Raw genomic sequence first — 14,105 nt, forward strand, 5'->3', positions numbered from 1 at the left:
TTTTTTTTTTGCGGTACGCGGGCCTCTCACTGCCGCGGCCTCTCCCGCCGCGGAGCACAGGCTCCGGACGCGCAGGCCCAGCGGCCATGGCTCACGGGCCCAGCCACTCCGCGCCATGCGGGATCTTCCCGGACCGGGCACGAACCCGCGTCCCCCGCATCGCAAGCGGACTCCCAACCACTGCGCCACCAGGGAAGCCCATGACTTACTATCTTAATAAGAGTTGAAAGACTACTGAGTCCATGAACCATTATACCAATATTAGTAGCTTTCAGAAAATAGCTTGAACTGATAAAATTATTTGCACAAAACCTTTTTATTCACCTCTACAAATTAACTACCTCCTATTATACAATTTCAGTAAAGTACTGGGTCCTGAAAGACTGGACAATAGACAAGGAAGAAGTATAGGAAATCTTACCATCTGACAAGCATAAGCCATAAGCAACATGAGTCAAAAGTCTCATTAAATATTAAAGGTTTATGTAATCAAAGAAAGGACCATCTACTCTGATAATGTGCTTCCTCCTGCTTTGTTTTGTCAACATACTCTGGAGGGCTACCAATGGTGCTGAGCAACTCATACAACTAAATGTAACTGGATTTCTTCCATGTTAAATGGAGAATGTGAGCCAGATCAACTGTCTTCTACCAGCTCTTAAAAGAAGTGAACTTTTAAGAAAGGAAAGCAAGTCAGAAAAATATTAGCAAAATTTTGGTTATGATTTATGTAGCTGAAATGCTGAACAAATAATAAATAGATATCAGGTCTCTAAACATGTACCTGTAAATATATGTATGGATATTTAAAGATACATATGTATGTATTTATATATTTATTGGGGACATATGTATGTAAATATAGCCTCTTTGGTGCATGGTCCATACCACACACAAAACTTTTGGTACCACTGCACCAGAGACCTTTAAGATTTAGAAGGGTCCAAATCTACATTCTAAGGAGCTGAGAACACTTCAAGCAGAGCACAGACAGATTTAACCTCTCCAAAACTAATTCCTCATCTATAAAACAAGCAGTTCATGATATCCACCATACACAAGATAGATAAACACCTGAATCTAGGAAGAGCACTAAAGGACACTGTCATACAACCCACTCAACCAAGGAACCCTGGTCTGAAAAAACAAGATCCAACACCCCATCCACAAAACCTCATTTATTACCTGTATGCCCTCACACCCCGGGGTTTCTCCATCTCTAAAATGGAGAATAAAAGCATGTGCTTTAGAGGGCTGATGGGAGTATTAAATAGATAATGCATGCAAAGGCACTTCACCTAGTACCTGGTACTCAGTGACATTTATGATTTTTAGCATCTATGTTCATAACAAGATGAGGATGATGGTTTATCTGAACGGCAAGACAGACCATGAAGAGGCTCTTCATGACAAAGAATGCAACTTAAGTGAAATAAAACAGCAAAATGCTTCCAGAAGAAGATAACCTGTAGAGTTACCAGGTAAATGACTCTCCATGATGGGACTGGCACATTCAAAATCAAAACTGTGGTCACAGATTCAGTCATGAACAGCCCTGCTGCTAAAGGAAAGTGCACATAGATTGAAACAGGAACCCATCCAGTCTGTAAAATATTAACAGCTTAATAAACATCAGCTCACCATCCAAAAACACAGTATTCAAGTCAACTGAAGAGTACCAGTTAAATTAATACCAAGTTGACTCCATGAAATGCCTTGGGGGGAAAAAAAGGCTCATGGGTGATTCACTTTTATGCTGACTTCCCTATAAAAACATCTTCAACAAGAGAGGCAGGAAATTCCAGTGAGTGAAAGGGGGCAACTATATGGAAACCATCATACTGCACACTTTGCTTTTTAATTTACTTCAGTGTTTTGGTTTAAAGAAGCACATTCAGAAATTTGCTCCTTACGAAACAAAAAGTGAGTATGCTAACGGATCTGATCCTCATATACCATCCAACCGAATTCCAGAAAAGAAAAAGCAAGCTAAAAGGCACACAACTGATATTTACTTTCCTGACACAGAAAAACACTATTAACGTAGGAAATGATGTGAAAGCTTTCAAGGAGATCAAGTCAGAGACCTTTTAAAAAATTCTGCTAGAAATAAAAGATAACTTAATTTTACCCAGTAAATTGATTTTTGAACGTAAGTTACTCCTAAATCAAGGCACAGTACCCCACTATATGCACACATATATTGATACATGTGTATGCTTTTTCGGGATGCTTTATTTTCAGTTCTGATTTTTTTCCCTGTAGTAACCTGTCGCTTCTCACCATTTCATTTGTCACTTTAACCTTATCCTCTTCTGAAACTGTCAGCTCTCCATGCTAACTACAGAATGGACAAATACCGAACACCAACTACCACCCACTAACTGGGATGTCATCACAAGTTACCTAACCCTTTCCAATCTTTGTTTGCTTAGCTGTAAAATGGAAAACATGCCATGTGTAACATGCCAAACACACAAGTAGGCCTAGCAATTCCTCACCAAATTTCCATTTTTTTGAATCAGACTTTCCAAACACAAACACACTAACAATTCAAAGCTTTTTCACTGTCAGCAAAATGCTCCACATTGGTATCACTTCTACACGAGTCCTTCAGGCATCATAGTTAACTGCCAGGTATCAAAAAGAAGGCTGGGGCTTCCCTGGTGGCGCAGTGGTTGAGAGTCCGCCTGCCGATGCAGGGGACACGGGTTTGTGCCCCGGTCCAGGAAGATCCCACATGCTGCGGAGCAGCTGGGCCCGTGAGCCATGGCCGCTGAGCCTGCGCGTCCGGAGCCTGTGCTCCGCAACGGGAGAGGCCACAGCAGTGAGAGGCCCGCGTACCGCAAAAAAAAAAAAAACGAATATTACACATTGACCTACACAACAACATGGTAGAATCTCAAAAGCATTATGGTAAGTAAAAGAAGCTAGGCACAAGACTACAGTCTGTTACTTTCCATTTATGTGACATTCTGGTAAATGGAAAACAATATAAGAGACCCAAGGTAGAACACAGATCATCAGTTGCCAGGGACCAAGGGTGGGGAGAGAGGCTGAATACAAAGGGCACAGGGGGGAGTGATGGAAATGTACTAGATCTCGACAATGGTGGTGGTTAAACTCCTATACACATTTCAAAACTGTACACTTAAAAGGGTGAATTTTTAAGATTGAGAGGTTTAAGGGAGTTCTCCCTATGAATCAGTAGTTATAAAGGTCAGTTAAGTAGTCAAAGAAGGAAGATGGAGCATTGGAGATTATACGAGTTATTTTAGAAAGCACATATGGAGTCACTAACAGAAAGTGAGGGGCTCAAATAGGCTCATTCGTGAACAACTGTATAACCAAAACGTTTTAAAATGTAACCGTACAAATTTAAAGGAAATCTACCTATAATCAAGAACTACAAAAGGGGTTACTCTTATATGAAAATGTGAGAGGCAGTAATGTCTATTAGCATGTTGTTTTACAGCGAATGTTCAGTAATGATACCAAGAACCATCAGAAATACCTTCTAGATGAGATGCATATACACATTTAAATATTTGGCTATATCTGGGACAAAACAGGAGCTCACTTCCTTTTCAAGCAATCATCTACTCCTGTCAAAACCAGCCCGCATGTCTAAGAAACAACAGAACTAGAAATTCAGGCTAGGGTAACTTAAGGGTTGGAAAGGACCCTGATGAAATGTATGTCATTATTTCCTCCGCCAAAGTCATGAATCTTCTTATCTTTGGTGTCATAGGGTTGTTTTTTTTTTTTTTCCTTCTCCTTCTGGAATGCCACCTCAGCCAGGGTGGTGCCAAGGGCAAATTCCTTTAATGCAGAAAAAGACCTGAAGAAAAACAGCAGTTGATTTACCCCTCTGTTCCACGTTCTTGGCCCTCTCCTGCCACACCTGCTGACAAGCCTCCACACTGTGGATTCAGATGCCACAAAGCAAAGCCGTTAATGCTAGCTGAACTGAAACCAAGTCCCCAGTAGAAGCTGGTGCTACGCAACAGAAGCCTTAAAGGTCAATGTGGCAGGGCTTGGCTAGCATGAGAATGATCAACTGACCTCCTTCTGCAGACTGAAAGGAAGATAAACATAAAGGCAGACAGTCCTAAAGGTACGTTTTATCGGGAATCAAGCATCCTTGTCCCCAACTTGTGTATCCATCAAACACATGACACATATCAAACTTGGGAGCACAGCCTCGAAACGTCCTGCATACACACACACACACACACACACACACACACACCCACACACACACACACCCACACACACACACACACACACACACACACAAATTCCCTTTGGTGAAATAACTGATCAAGCAGGAAACCCCACCATGGAAGCAGGTCATACAAACTTAATTCAAATTGATATTAGAAACTGGCTTATCCAAAACACGAGATTTCCTTTCCACAGAATGTAACAGGGCTTTGGAAAACACAGTCTGATTGCTAACAGCAGGGCCTGTGGTTAGCACACAAACTTGCCAACCTACCATGAAGGATGAAGCCTTCTGCTGCATGCCCTCACAGCCCCAGACTGTTTGCAAAGGGCAGGAATGAAATATTCCATATGTTTTCTTTGTCAGTGACATGGCTATTGAAAGCAAGGCCATGGTAGTCTCCCTGCTGAGGGACTGGGGCAAGCTATTCATGTGTAACCAGGCAGATGTCAAGATGGTAATGGGAAAAACATCTCAAACATTTTTTTTTTTTTTTTTTTTAAGAAAGAGACCCAGGGTAGAAAATGCACGACTGTATCTGAAAACACTCAACCAATCTAAATAGGTCCTGAGCACTCTTGCATGTTAGCTGCTACTCTGAATTTACAATTCATTTTCAAATCAGAGCTGAATCAAAACCCAGAAAAGTTCTCAAGCGTTCTGAGAAAGATTTAACTGTGCTTACCAAGAATGTCATATAACTTTTGAGAAATATGAAAGATTTTAAAGAAAGGATTTTAGTTCTAAAGTTACTTCAAGGATAATAAGCTTTTCTTTATCCACAAAACACAAGCATTGATTGGTCTCAAATGTAAAGAAAATACACAGGTATCCAATAACCAGTATAATATCATTTTCGAAGTACTTGAAACAAAAAGTTCTCCCATAATCTGCATATTGCTAGAAACAAGGTGATATGAAGAAACAAGAACTCAGCTAAATTGTCAAACCTGAGCTAATCTTATCCATCCCCAACATGGAAAGTGATGAGAAACCGCTGGGCACTCACTGGCATGAGGCTTCTTAAAGAGTTAAGCGTTGTCTCATGAAAATCCTCAGTGTTCCAAAGTCTGGAAGTAGAAAATTATTATCTAAAGATCACACTGACACTGTCTAAGGTCACGTGCCCGTTTGCTGTGAGGAGAAACAATGTGTTCCCCTATTAGGGGAGCGCCCTTCAACTAGACCAGCCATCTCAGGGAAGCAATGCCCAGTCAGAGACCAAGGCAAGAAAGCATGATTTCCTCCAAGCTCTCTCCTCTAGAGAAACTGTAACTCCCCACCACTAGGCTTTCTTGTTAGAAAGGGAGTAGCACCACCTGTAAGAAGGAATCTTGATAAAACCATATGCATTACTCTTTCTCCACCAGGATCTTTATGGTTTTCTGAATGAAAAGTCTACCAGATGAAGAGCCTTTTTTCCATTAGCACAAGGGCTCACTGTGAAGTCTCCAACAGGCTATAAACCTGATATACATTCAAAGAACCAGAGAAATAGGGTTTAGAATTTTAAATCTAAGTGACTTGAAGGGATAACACACGTAGACAATTGCTTAGTCACTCCCCAAAGAAATGAAAACATAATGTAATGGGTCCTTGCCATCACTCAAACAGGTCATGCTAAAGTTTCCTACATGTGACCCTTAAAGATAAAGTCAAGTGACCTCTTCTTGCAGATGGAAAAGACAATGTCCAAAGGGATTAAGTGATACCTTCAAGCACACAGATTTAGGACCTCAGGGGTCTTGATTCCTTGGGCCACACTCTCAAAAATAAAACAACTTCTGAAGTCCTGTTCATAAAAATAGGCGCATAAAAAGAAGACTGGAGAGTAGATAGTGACATAAAAAGCTGGATTATGCGACCACGGACTCAAAATGACCTTGGAGAGAACAGAAGGCCAACAAGAAAAAATTTTCTTTCTTACAAAGTTAAGAAAACATTAAGATTTTAAGACAAACCCCACTAATCAAATGAGATGAACTAGCAGTAGCACAGAATGGATGAAAACTGGGATTATGATAAACTGCTAAGTATCAGTTAGTAAATCCATGTGTAATCTTTTAAAACATGATACTAAAATGTTAAATGCATTGAATACTCCTTTCTTAACTCTGATCAAATTGTATGAGAATTCTGTACATGCTTGATGTGAGATAAGGAGAGCCTGAAGAGGACCCAAGGGGCAATGATCGGATTCGGAAAATGCAAAAGCTGGATTTAGCGCCTAAAACAGAGAAGCGTGTGAACAGTCTTCAAGAACATTAAGAAACCTAAAGGTTAATCAACAGTATTTGCCTTCTCTCCCCTCACCTCCATAGGAGTTGCTAGACTTCGGGATAGAGTTCCTAAGGTGTAAGTAAGGTACTCAAGACAGAGAATAGTGTTGATTCTCTGGAGATTCTCAGGCAAAAAAAGAAGCACCCTGAGATGGCTTCCACACACGGGAAGGGTGACAACGTAGATCACAGTGGTGGCAACCACAGGTCTCCTCTCTACTGAGAAAATCTAGTCTGCCAAGCCCTTCTTGTATTATCCATACTAGTCATATATTTTCTCTAAGGGCCTCTTAGCATGAAGCTTACCCTGTAGGGAAATGGGAAAAAGCAGAAGTTAAACAGCATCATAGCCCAGTCCCCAGAGTTTTAGAGAGAAGACTGCCAACTCGGAAGCATACCTCCTACCCTGCACTTCCCAACAAGAAACGTGAATAAGAATGAGATTTCTAATGGCCATCTATCTACCTCCCTAGGAAAACAGCTCTAATCAACCTCTTCAGGGGAGTCTGGAGGTCACCACTTGCATTCAGTTATGCTGCGGCTCATACTGAGAGCTCCACATGGGCAGTCAGAGCCCGGGCGGAGTGGGCAAGTGGGATCCCAAGCAATCCTAGGTGCATTCCTCAGCCATGCTTCCCACAGAGCCAAGGGAAAGGCGCCATCTCCCTGCCAAAGTTAGGTCACTCTACTCGGGAGGGGAAATTCCCCCAGAGAAAACTTAAAAAATGTACAGGGAACAGGGAAAATCTAACTCATGATTTTTCTGGATACCACGCTCTGAAATCTGACTCAAAGAGCAAAAATATTCTGTTGCCAGTGTGCACTGAGATTTTCATTCTTTTAATGGTCAATTTTGTATTTAAAACTTTGTTTAAAAAAAGGGGGGACTGCATTCTCCTAGTGTAAAAATAGAGGGGGGAAAAAAAACTAGCTCAAGGGGCTTACATAACTTTTTACTTATCTTGACTCGGAATCCTTAAATACAAATGAAATATGAAGGATAAAGGGTCATTAGATATCCCGTAATATATTAAATATGCTTTCCCCACACATGTTTTCTCACTAGCACAGACAACAGACCAGCCCGGGATCTAAACGTATACCCAGTCTTGGCCCAGCTGCCTCCCAAAATATCTATGGTTTACATTTCCTTACAAGGATATTCTTATATTCTTAATGGGCCAACGTGTTGCCACAGAGGCTTGGTTCAGTGCTTTTCCCATAAGATCTTTCATTACAGAAAAGCTAAGAGAACTACCAAAATATGTATTTTTTAAATGTTCATTTCTGAAGCCTACACTCTTAGATGGGCATTCCTGAACCCCAATCACTTGCATCTAAAATAAGAGATGCAAAATGCAAAATGACAATTCTTGCTGTAGACTTACTGCAGGGGCAGAGGGGGACCTGGCTGGCATGCTTTTTTGACTATTAAAATATGTAACAGTATCAAAACGGGCTTTAGAGACTAAAAACAACCACCCATTCAGAGTTTTAACTGCCTGTACATGACACAGAATATTTCTATATTTCTACAAATATATATATATTTGTATATTTCTATACGAAGTTTAATAACAAATATTTGTCTATGGGTGGGTGAATCCAGAGTATACTACTACATAATTACATCTTGCCATTTAAAGGGGGTATTTGAGTAGTAACTTGCTCAAGTCTTTAGAAAGTTGAGATGTTACTAAATGTATATGAACTATAAAATCATTTCTAAACTTAATTTTGTACTCACCCAATTTCAGACAACAGAGCCGATACCCAGCCTACAGTTTGTTCACCAAGTGTTGAGACACAAAAGAAATGTCTAGAAAGGCAGACAAATTACTCATTGTGTAAGAGTACTGATTTGCTAAATGCCCTAGTTTTTTTTCTTCACTGACAGAATTTAAAACTAAAGCATTTTATTATCCTCAACGAATCTTTCGAAAAACTACACTTCACTGAACAAAACTGGGGACAAAGTTATCCATGTCCTTGTATATACAGGAAAACAAGCTTTGGGCATTGCCCAAAACTTGAAGGCTTCAGGAGGCAATTAAAGAGCAATCTAGATAATACATTTCTAAAGACAAAACCATGAACTCTCATTTAAAAATAATTAAAAGCAAAGCTGTCTGATCAAGTTACATTAGTTACGTTTCTCGGAGTTTAAGGCACATTGGGCAGGGTTTAACCTGTAACCCAGGTATACTGATAAATATTGTGCTTTTATGGAAACTTCTATCTTTTTTATAGAGAAAAAGTGGGAAACGGTCTTAGAAAAATTTCAATGAGTCACCAAAGGATTCTTACAACTTCACTTGCTTGATAGTCTACACAGATTCAGAGAGATTCAAAGCAATGAGAGCCATTAGTCACCAATATGCATTATTTCCTGACAAGAAAAATGGAAATAAAAGGATAAGCACAACCAAGGAGACCAAAGACCAAAATCCAAACTTGCAGGCTGTCAGTGCTTTCCGCCATTATAAAGATGACTAAAATAAGAATTTGAGAGATAACCTGACAGAGGCCAAGAAAACGCCCAAACTTGCCTGGATCCACCTACTAGTACAGAACTTTGATCTTCCCTAAGAGATTAAGTTGTCAAATGTTACCTTACGATTCACGTAAGAGCCAAGTGCCTGGACATTAAATGCTTGTGATACCATAACTGTCATTAGCATTTAGCTGGACTGAAAATCATAAAATATTAGTGGTTACCACAAGCCTTCAGGAGCCTCGAATGAGAATCACTGGTTTAAATCCTGGGTAGAGCTCAGACCACACCCAGCACATTGTTGCCTTCTGAGGCAGGTTCCCCATGCATACATTCCAGTAGAGGTGGACAATTGGGGAAGTTTCCTGGGTCAGGGAGGGATTTCAGGATTGAGACACCTACACTATACTTAACACAACACAGAGGATGGGACAAACGTATGGGGAAAAAAATCGAATTAAATAGAAAGAAAACTTTTGGCAGTAAGAGTTGTTTACTTCCTTGTTCTCAGGTGAAGAAGCCAAGGCCCTGAAGGGTTAAGTGTGTCACCACCTCAAGGTCACTCGTGTGATTTATTGACAGATCTGGAAACCAGCTCTCCATATTCCCAGCAGAATGCTCTTTCTTCTCTTGTTTAAAGAGAACCCAGCAGTTCACTAGTTTGTAAAATAAACGACCTGTACCTAAAGATGTTCATATATTGGCCTTGTTTAGAACAAAGTTCCCTGGTATATAACACAAATACTTCTCTAGAAAGACACACCGAAGAAAATAAGCTAACAGTGAAATTTACAGACAGTAACTTAGACATCAAAATATCAAAACTCGACCATCAAAAAAGGTATAAACATTTAGCCACTGATTACTGACCTGCCAGGGAATACAACTGACACTGGAGGAAACATAAGAAAATACTTTCAAATAATACTATTAAAAGAAAGGTGCTTGGAGTCATGAAAAAAAGTACACCTTAGGGAAGAATCTGAGATGATGCTTCCCAAAGAAGAAAAAGCAACAGATTATTTTTTAAAATCCTTCAAAGCCCCTCAGGTAACCATCAGTTCTATATAGAAAGCTTGCTAACCTGCCCGTGTACAAGATACACACACTGTGAAGGCTGCAGAGATTATAACTAATTATATGGAAGTGAGGACGTTGAGTAACTTTTTGTACAGTATCCAAATTACTGAAACAGAGTGATTTTAGTTTCCAAGTGTGAAGCCATACCAACAGGAAACAAGCGGGGCTATTCTACCCCAGCAAAGCGCCTTAGCTAGTCATGCATTCTGTAACAAGTCTCCATGGCAAATTTCCTAACACACACTTCTAAACACAAAGAACTCCTCCTCCAAGTGAGTGGCAATAAATAGGCTTGTGCAACTTCAACTAGATGGATATTCAGATACTTCTGGGATCTTTTCAGGAGAGTAGTCGATCGCTATCATCACCTTGCCATCCTAAAACTGTGTAAGAATTATAAATCATAGAATGTCTGGAAGCTACAAGCAGCCTTACATAGAATCTAGTGAATCCAATGACTTCATTTTCCAAATGAAGAAACTGTCACCAAAAAAAAAAAAAAAAAAGGTAGAATGACTCGCCCAAGGCCACACAATTACTCAGGGGCATGGTGAGGACTCAGACCTACCACCCTCCCCACAAAGCCACAGAAACAGCCTTTATAATCCTAAAACTATGCACCAGACATAACCTAGCATGCGGAAATTTGTAACCCCCGTCTACAAGTCTCAAATTTTGTGACAGTAGCACACAAACCAGAGGACACACGTTCACTATTCCCTCCCCACCACCACCATGACTTCACCCTTTTCTCTCTCAATCAAGAATCTTGGAATGCAGGTGATTAAGAGGGACCTTATTAGCTCTAATGGGGAATAAACTTGAACCCTTCTGATTAAAAATACACTTCAGAATTTTAATACTAGTCAGAGTACTTCCTTTAAAACACCTCAGGGTGAAATGTGACAAGCCAGTGCACTGTGACACAGGATCGGGAACTGCCACTGCAAAATATAAATAAGCACTACAGGTGCAGCAAACTCTGTGAACACGGGAATCCCATCAACAACACTGAGGATTACATCTGACTCTGCCCCCAGACTCAGATAAAGCAGCTTTCAGCAGGAAATAGACACTGTTAGGCTGAACAAGTTTAAACGAGCCTAAAGGAGAAAAAGCAGGTATCCTCTCTCTGGGTTCTCAGATCTGGACAAAAAGCTAAATGCTGAGAATGCGGAGTTTGGCAATCCCGCGTGGGAATGAGGGCTGAATTCCAAGCCCCAATCCTGCCCCTCACTGTGGCCTTAAGTCCTTATTTATTCACTGAAGCATTAAGCGCTTCCTTTGTACCGGACTTTGGACTCCAAGTTGAGTAAAATAAAATCCCTGCTCTGTCAACGAGGAGTCCCAATGTGGGATGTGTACACACCTGAGTGAGGTGAAGGTAAGACACCATTGAGGAATGACAAGAAAATAACTTTGATTAATAATTAGTCTCACCTTTTTGACTTCTATTTTTGTGATTATCATTTTATGTATAACTAAACAGGCACTGGTGCTCATGCTCCAGAAATTAGAAATCAGTGGATCAGAGTTTGGGAACCATGGATGTAGTTCCTTGGTGTGTACCTGTGTTCCACCAAAGCTGTGATGGGACAGCAAATCAGAAGTACTTGCAAAGAGACCTTGGGTGATTCCAAGGTGTCTTATAAGATCGACTGGAGTGGGCAGATCACAACACCCGCCCCTCTTCAACAGGGCTTTTGAGATCACTGGTTTCCCAAAATGCAAATACACTGCCCTTGAAAGGCCCTTTACAAGGGCTCGTCATTATAACATATACTTTTATTTATTTGCAGTATTCGGGCCTGTCACTGCTGTAGCCTCTCCCGTTGTGGAGCACAGGCTCCGGACGTGCAGGCTCAGCGGCCATGGCTCACGGGCCCAGCCGCTCTGCGGCATGTGGGATCTTCCCGGACCAGGGCACGAACCCGTGTCCCCTGCATCAGCAGGCGGACTCTCAACCACTGCGCCACCAGGGAAGCCCTATAACATATACTTTTAAAGGTGAAATGAAGAGTGTTCAAGTGAAATAAGGAGTTATCAGGAGGTACAACTACTCTACAGGTCACGAAGGGAAAAAGAAAATATAACACATTTGCCCACCACCACAGCTCAGAAAGTGCTATGATGATGCTAGTTTAGGCAATCTGATCTGGACTGGTACCAATTATTTATCTGTTTCCCAAGCCACGAACAGTCACTTATGTAAGGCTCAATGTTGAGAATATAGCATTTCACTACCTTTGGTGAATTCTAAAGAAAGATGCCTGATGCTCTATAGCAAGGAGTGTGCTCTCATAAAAATAAAAATTTCGTCGTGGTTTTTAGGTACTAATGTAAAACAGCCCTCTTCCTTATAGGGCAAGTCTACACATTAAAACTCAAGGAATCTGCTAAACAAGGTCTTTTCAACTGGTCAAAATAGTAAAAGTATGCTTTTCTCTCTTGGACCTGAAAGAGGTTTCAGGGAAAGCCACCTCTCCTGAATGAATTCCCTAAAAGTATGAAGAGGTCTTGGGGAAAAACAACAGCCCCTTCCCCTCTACCCAGTCTTCTTTCCCTTACTTCTCCCCACTCCCACCCAAACGTTCCCACGTAGGGTACCTTTGTGGGCAAATTGCTCGTCACTGGAAAGTTAACTTTTTTTTACTGAAAAGTTAAATTTCACCATATTGAAGGAAAATGACTTCAAATGTGTAACTAAAACCTGAGAAAAGGGGGAAAAAAAAAGAGAAGGGGGGCTGGCGGCCAAAGAATGAGACAGGTTCCAAGTGGCCACAAGACTCAAAAAAACCCCACTGGCAGAGGGCAAGCAGAACACCTCCCACCAGCCACCTGGAAACAGCACCACTCTGGCCTGCACAGAAAGGATCTCTTCACGGGGTCTGTTATTCCTTTCACACTGTCTATTTCTAAGAGGTCCCTCTCAGCAGCTGTAAGGTAAAAGGAAATTCCCTTTACCCAAGGCCTCTCAGAATCCCTTCCTCTCTCAAACAGTTCTTTCACTGCCCTTGATTTAATCTGGCCGCACAGCACAGCAAGGCAGGACAGGAGCATACACCAAACCCTGCACGCAGTTACCCTATTCTTTCTCTACTGGTGCCATCTGCCAACACCACAGCCAACACCTATTTCAGAGTCTTCGTTTCTAAAGCGAATGTCTAAAGCTCTCCGTCCCCGTTTGTGGAGGGGGGTTTTGGAAGTCAGAACCATCTGAGTGACTTTCCCAACCTCAGGCAGCTCAAAAGAAAAGTTCTACTGGTTAAGGAACAGCAGAAAACTGCTCCCTTTTGGGACAGGCAGAGCTTATGCTCTGGAACTTTCATTTTCCTCCAATATCCTGTACTTCAGGTCAGCATTCCTTCTTTAAAAGGCCTTGCTGGGTAAAAGTATTTCACCCAGAGAAACCTGCAATTTCCACCCCCCCACTTCTCCGTTGTTTTCGCCCGGTTTCCCTGCGAGCTCCAGAACCCCAGGCGTTTGCTGGTGAGTCCGAAGTGGAACTGGACTGAGGTGCCAGGTCGCTCCCACCCCTGCCCCCCGCCCCAGACAGGGCCAAATGGGAAGGCCATTCGCCCAGACTGCGGTACAGGTGTTTTCTTCTCCCCACATGCCAGAACCCAGGAGGCTCCAGGTGCTTCCCCACGAAAATTGCCTCGGTCTCAGACTCAGGCCAAGTTCTAGCCGCCCTCACTCCCGCCGCCTGCAAAACTCTTGCCAGCTGAGCAGGGGCCCGCGGGAGAAGAGAAAGTCTCGTGAAAAGGCTGCCAGGGGCAAGTGTTTCCAGATTCCTCCTTCCTCCTCGGCCCCACATGCACTTGGGAGTTGGGGGAGGGTGGTGGTGATCGTGCCCGAAAAGTCTGGGAAAAAGAGCTACACGGGTCTCGGACCCGGACTGGCAAAGCTTGTGAAGCTCGCGGCGCTGGAGCGGGTGCCAAGGAGGTGACGGCGCCCCCCTCCTCGGGACACTGGGGATAGAGTGGGATCTGCCACTGGCTCCGCCCCCCGGAACCCCCTCCGG

The 14,105-nt window shown here is 42.2% G+C and overlaps 1 protein-coding gene across 1 annotated transcript in view; it reads right to left on the reverse strand.

Annotated features, from left to right (window-relative positions):
- The window catches only part of LGR4 (leucine rich repeat containing G protein-coupled receptor 4), a 104,649-nt gene that overhangs the window by 81,291 nt on the left and 9,253 nt on the right, over positions 1-14,105 (reverse strand). The gene's annotated exons all lie outside the window — the stretch shown is intronic.

The sequence above is a fragment of the Neophocaena asiaeorientalis genome, unplaced genomic scaffold (genome assembly GCF_003031525.2).
Source record: "Neophocaena asiaeorientalis asiaeorientalis breed wild unplaced genomic scaffold, Neophocaena_asiaeorientalis_V1.1 scaffold230, whole genome shotgun sequence".
Classification (NCBI taxonomy): Eukaryota; Metazoa; Chordata; class Mammalia; order Artiodactyla; family Phocoenidae; genus Neophocaena; species Neophocaena asiaeorientalis.